This window comes from Coptis chinensis, chromosome 1 (assembly GCF_015680905.1).
Source record: "Coptis chinensis isolate HL-2020 chromosome 1, ASM1568090v1, whole genome shotgun sequence".
Classification (NCBI taxonomy): Eukaryota; Viridiplantae; Streptophyta; class Magnoliopsida; order Ranunculales; family Ranunculaceae; genus Coptis; species Coptis chinensis.
Window position 1 is genome coordinate 772,927 of NC_141456.1, and position 6,925 is coordinate 779,851.

General features: G+C 41.8%; 1 long non-coding RNA gene across 1 annotated transcript; it reads left to right on the forward strand.

Moving 5' to 3' along the window:
- The first annotated feature begins 271 nt into the window (after positions 1–271).
- LOC147521078 (uncharacterized) lies at positions 272–6,713 on the forward strand. The gene is made up of 2 exons (XR_015211562.1): positions 272–1,591; positions 6,452–6,713. It is a non-coding gene; the product is annotated as an uncharacterized LOC147521078 (long non-coding RNA).
- The last annotated feature ends 212 nt before the right edge of the window (positions 6,714–6,925 follow it).

The following is a 6,925-nucleotide window of genomic DNA, read 5'->3' on the forward strand; positions in this document are numbered from 1 at the left end:
CTAAAGTCTATATTATATATATGCCCTTGACGCTGGCCGAGAGGAATGCTGGGGCATCCATTTCGTAGGTTCCGAGACACCTTTTACTAAACTGAAGTAGGGCGCGTTTGGTGGGTTTCCTATTTAAATAGGGCGTTACCGCTACCGAAGACTAAAAACTAGGTATCTTGTCGGTGAGGCATGGGTTTAAAGGAGGTGGCGAAGTTCTTGTATGAGGATGTGGTGATTCTTGTACAGCTTGCCCCTTTAGAGCTTATGATTGAGGAACGCATTTTATTAATGAAGTGATTTGATTGAGCATCTCACTATCACCTTCATGATTGCATATCAAAGACAACTTATTACCCGGGGGAGCAGGCAGAGTCTACGAATATGGTGCTGGTTCGAATGCTAAAGAAGGCTAGGTAGTCTTATCTAAAAGGGAAGGCGGGCAAAGGTTAAAAATAGCCCTCCGCCTTGTGGGCATGGAGCACCACTTACAAAACCACCACAGGTTATACGCCCTCTTGACACTATGGGGCTAGTATATTAGCCGACGCAATTGTGCCCCTTAGATAAGAATAGAATTTTTAAAAATCTTCATTTTTTGAATTCTAAGAATCGCAGTGCATAACAAAATGATCTAAAATAGTTTACTTGTTTGTCTCCCCACATCCCCACTATTCTTATTTTCTTGTTTGTATTCCCTTCATTCAGTTGATGAATGAGATAAGAAGGTTGATGAATGAGATAAGAAGGTTCCTCCCATAAATCATTATTCCTCCCCGGGCAGTTCTTTTTTTTAAGTAAACCCTTACTAATTATTAAAACCGCAATAGATCCATTGGTTCTACCCGTACCTGGAGCATCAAGAAGTTGCCTAAGATTATATAAATAAGGGATATATGTAGGGGACGGGATGGGAAAAGGCTGACCAATTAAACTAGTCAATTTTTTTACTAGTGTTTCACTGGTTTCCATTGATCCATTAGTACCTGCCTTGCAATGATCGGTTGGTAAATGGGGTGAAGCGTAATGATCTCCCTTGTCTGGGACAAGAAGAGGGCCACCAAAGACTTCTTAACCAACCCACCTTCGATTCAAAAGAACTGTCTCGACTAGGAGGGAGTATGAACACCCTTTACTGAACTGAAGTAGGGCGAGCTTTAATAGCGGGGCGGGAGTGCTTGGTCGCTGGGGTTTCCTTTTCCTCAACCAATTCGTAACTGTCAGCCTTACTTGGTCTAACATTTTGTTATGAGCTGGCTGAATGGGTAAGATTTGAGTTCAAGTGGCACAGGACCTTCGATCGACCATGGGGCGTATTCTACCCTTACCGAATTCATTCTATTGAAGTGTAACGTAAAAAGCAAGCTCCTTCTCATGTTTGTTGCATTTCTTTTTTATTTAAGTTCCATAATGTTTGTTGTCTGTGGATTTCTAACAAAGGAAAGCCCCCTATACTATGCCATTTGATTCAAGTTCCGTGCTGCTCGCCACTCCCCGAGGCCAAGGACAGGTTCGAACCGTCATTCCAGGATTTGCAGTCCAATACATTTCCATTATGTTACCTAGCCAAACCCGCCACCTCATGTGCCAAAGTAAAACGGTTGTTCTTGTCAGAAATCATGTACTTAAATGAAGAAGATGATAAAGCAACAATGAAAAACACATGTGGTTTATTACTTAATGAAACCAAAACTAAAAATATGATGTTCAAGTGATAAATGACTAAGTTACATAGTCTTTATTTATATCTGCAGAGTCTATGCAGACTCTCCACTACTCGCAGGACTTTCTCCTAAAGATACTCAACTACTAAGACTCCCCGATACTCTCAACTACTAAAACTCGGACCGAAATCGGACTCAAAATAACGCTAGACTTAAACAACTAAAAGACTTATTCAACTTCGGAGGACCGCGACAATAGTCTGCACTAATTTGTAACACTCCCCTTTAGTGCAGACATACGATCAACAATACCAAGAGCACTACGGAATTTATCAAACTTAGCTCGCGGAAGCGCTTTGGTGAACACATCAGCAACTTGATCATTTGTCCCTATTTTCTGCAAAATAATCTCTTGATTTAACACTTTTTCCCGAACAAAATGATGATGAATCTCGATGTGTTTTGTACGAGCATGAAACACCGGATTGCCAGCTAACTTGATCGTGCTTTCATTGTCACAACTGAGAGGTATTGGAGAATTTAAAGTGACTCCAATATCTTGAAGTAGTCGCTTAAGCCATATGCATTCCTGAGTAGCCATAGTTGCTGCTACATATTCCGCTTCTGTGCTTGAAAGAGCTACAGTTTGCTGCTTCTTACTACACCAAGAGACTGCAGCGGAAACCTTGATCGGGCAATAACCCGGTTGTTGAGGGTCGATCTATGACATCTCCAGCCCAGTCAGCATCTGCCAAGCCATGTAATGAAAATGGTACATTCGGTTTATAGAGAAGGCCAAACTGCAGGTGTGCCTTTCACATAACGGGATTCGCTTTCTTTGAACCAAATGACCAACACATGGGATATCCATAAATTGAGACACAACTCTACTACAGAGTATGCTAGGTCAGGTCTTGTGATAGTTAGGTAAAATAGACTACCCACAAGTTGACGATACTTGGTGGCATCATTCAATGGCTCACCTTCAATTTTCTGTAACTTGAGTTGTGGTTCCATGGGAGTGGCTATCGGTGTCGAATCTCCCATGCCAAAACGATTCAACAGACTTGTAGCATAAGACTCTTGAGAGACAAAGTACCCATATGTTTTGACAATTTCTAATCCAAGGAAAGAGTGAGCCTCTCCCAGATTCTTCATTTCAAACCTTGTAGACAACTCATCCGTAAGACGAGAAATTTCAGCATTGTTGTCGCCGGTGATAATCATATCGTCCACATAAAGAAGAAGTATAGTATACATGGACGAAGTAAACTTGACAAATAAACTAGGATCTGAGCTTGAAGAAGTGAAGCCACAAAAAGAAAGGTATTGTGCAATTTTTCCATACCGCGCACGGAGCTTGCTTGAGGCCGTACAACGCCTTTTTGAGCCGACATACATGATTAGGGAACTCATGTGAAACAAATCCCTGGGGCTGCTCCATAAAAATTTCACGGTCCAGATCACCATAAAGGAAGGCGTTCTTCACGTCAAGCTGCCACAGGTTCCATCCATGGCATGCAGCTAATGAAACAATAGTTCGAACCGTCACCATCTTAGCAACTGGACTGAATGTTTCCTCATAATCCAGTCCGTATTGTTGAGAAAATCCGCGTGCAACCAAGCGTGCTTTATACCTGTCAACTGTCCCATCGACCTTCTTCTTTAACTTGTAAAGCCATTTACAGGTTACTACCTCAGCGTCCTTTGGCTTTGGTACTAATTCCCATGTATCATTTTTATGCAAAGCCTCAATTTCTTCAGTCATAGCAGCTTCCCATTTAGTTTCTCCTTGAGCTTCTCTATAGCACTTAGGTTCATCATCACACGTCAATCCCATGAGAAAACAAGAGATCACACTAGAATAGTTAATCTGAACCACATAATCATTGAGTTTATCAGGCTGTCTTCTTGCCCTTATTGACCTTCGAATATCAGTTGCATCGTGTGAGACAATTTCTTCAGATAAGGAACTGGTGCCCCCCTTTTCTCCATTAGCAATATCGCTAAATAATGGCTCAAGAGCAATAATATTACTCCTTACATGCTCAGCAATATAATATGACGACACCTCGTCAAACACCACATCACGAGAAACAATAAACTGCTTTGTTTCAGGATCCATACACCGCCAACCCTTCCTTCGGGGATCATAGCCAACAAAAACACACTTTCTAGCCTTGGGATCAAGTTTAGTTCGACTGCTCTTTGGTACATGAACATAACAAAGGGAACCAAACACCCGCAAATAACTCACATGTGGCTTACGGTTGTAAAGAGCTTCAAAAGGAGATGCTTCTTTACCTGGCCATGGGGGCAACCGATTAATGACATGACAAGCACATTGATAGCTTACGCCCGGCTCCCTAGGAAGATTTTTGTCATGCAACGGGACAAACAAACTGCAGTGAGATGTGCCAACTTCCGTTCACCACTCCGTTCTGGCACAGCCTCTCTGGGCCGTGTCATTTGTCAATCCCATGCTTCTTACAATATCCGAAAAACTCATCGGACATGTATTCACCTCCATTATCGGTTCAAAGACACTTTATATTTAGACGAACTCCTTTTCTATTTGCAACTTGAACTCGATAAACTTAGAAAGAGCTTCACTTTTGTGTTTGAGAAAATAAACCCAAGTAAAATGAGAGAAGTCGTCCACCATAATCATCACATAATGAAGACCATCAGAACTAGGTGTTCTTGTTGGTCCCATTAAATCTGAATGAACCAACTGAAATAAAGTAGAAGCTCGATTCGTCGATCTCTGAAAAGGAAGCCGATGAGATTTTCCATATTGACAACCAGGACATACCACATCTGTATTTAAATCCTTAAAGAAAGGAACACCATCAAAGCGGTTCGTGTCGGTCGAAAGTCAAGCTGTTCTGATAACCGATAGCCAACGTGGCCTAAACGAGCATGCCAAACTGAAGGGCTAGTATTCTGGCTTGTTTTTCGAACATATGCTTCACTAGCAGATAGGACATATAAAGAATTCTTCCTTCTCCCGGTGAAAAGAACATCAGCTGCAACATACTGCATATTATCAAGAATCTGTACATCATTCGGACCAAACAGAACATACTTACCCGAAGCAGCTATTTGAGAAACTGAAGCAAGATTCTTCTTTAGGCCTGGAACATGATACACATCTTTGAGAGCAACTCCTCCATCATTTGAGCTATCGGCCTTAATAGTGAAATGTCCTTCTTTCATTACAGGATGTAATGAATTATCAGCTGTCACAATAACTCGCTTCCCTTTATGTGGACAAACATCTGAAAGTAAGGTGACATCTCCAGTTGCATGATGTGAACAACCCGAATCAATGATCCACTCATTCTTGTAATCAATGCAGCCATGATTTGTGTCGGGTCTTGTGCATAATAGAAGCCATATTATCGGCTGATTTATAACCTCAAACGAGAAACACTGCTCCCATTTAGGTTCATCCAAATCAGTAGTTTCATGGACAACATTTGCATTCACACCAGCAAGCTTTACATGGCAATTTTTCTTTATATGGCCTGATTTTCCACACCTAGAACAGGTCACCTTCACACGACAGTCACGCTTGAAGTGTCCCGGCTGTCCACATCTATAACAAGTTTTCAGATTACCTTCAGTCTCCCCCTCAAAGCTAACTTGCGTGCTTTCACCTGAAACATGCTTCGAAGGAGACCTGCTTTTGCCTTGATCTCTAGTATAAAGAACATCATCTGTCTGAGAGAGAGGTTTGCTAGACATTTGTTTCACTAATGCTTCCTGATTTGAAAGCAGATTTTCCAACTCAATGATCGAGGGCTGATTTGCCCATCCTTGCACCGAAGAAATAAAAGGCATAAATTCTTGTCGCAAGCCACAAATAAGATAACGACGTAAACGTGCATCACTAATAGGCTCCTCAGATCCCGGCTCACGAAACTTCGTGAGCACAAGTTCTTAACTTTCAAAAATATTCGAATTGAAAGATTACTTTGCATCGTCCCAAAGAAGTTCGTTCTCTAAAAAATTGAAGCCGCATTGTATTCTTTTGACTGAATAGCCTTTCAAGTGTCTCCCACACTTGCTTTGGTGACGTCACATCACGAACATGCTCAATATAATCCTTGCTAATCGATGTGCGCAAAGCAAATAAAGCTTTGCCACACCTGATCTTCCACTTTCGCCTTGAGTCAACATTTTGCGGAGTGTCCTCTGGAATTACCATTTCAGCACCAACTATAAGCTCCCACAAATCCTGCCCTTGTAAGTAAGCTTCCATACAAAGCTTCCAATAGCTGTAGTTATTACCAACCAGCTTGTCCACAACAGCATGAGAAGCACCGTTGCCAACATTCATCTTGAAGATGTTATGACCACTTCAAACAACAACAAGAAAAAGAAAGAGAAAAAAAACTTCCTAGACGAAGCTTCACTTAGTAACACAAACAAACACCTTAGCAACTTGGCTCCGATACCATGTCAGAAATCATGTACTTAAATGAAGAAGATGATAAAGCAACAATGAAAAACACATGTGGTTTGTTACTTAATGAAACCAAAACTAAAAATATGATGTTCAAGTGATAAATGACTAAGTTACATAGTCTTTATTTATATCTGCAGAGTCTATGCAGACTCTCCACTACTCGCAGGACTTTCTCCTAAAGATACTCAACTACTAAGACTCCTGATACTCTCAACTACTAAAACTCAGACCGAGTCAGACTCCGAAAATAACGCTAGACTTAAACAACTAAAAGACTTATTCAACTTCAGAGGACACGACAATAGTCTGCACTAATTTGTAACAGTTCTTCCTTCCCCGCTCCCTCTTTTTCTACATATGCAGGGGCGGGCGGAGCACTCTATTCGGTTGGAACCCGGTTCGATAACCTTCTCTCATAGATTCCCTTCACCAAGTCATCGCCAGCAATCTGCTCTTATCCCTTGGTGTCAAAGGGCGAGTTCCTTTCATGTCTTGCCCAAAACAAGTATGGATTCTCATTGGAGAAAGACTCTCCCCAAAGAAGGCAGTCCAGCTGCTTTCTTTATCTCGCTTGCCATTAGTCCGTCTAGCGCCTCAACCGAGGTCCGCCCCGGGGCACTTGGGTCATATCTTTCTGGGTACAATCATAGCTTCATTCATTCGTTGAACCTTTGGGATAACCATTAGCATTGAGATCAATCATCACACACCACCTCTATCATACATCACGACATTACACGACGGCGAGAGTGCATGGTCAACACACAAAAAGCCCTACGTTCCGCTTTGCAGCCTATGC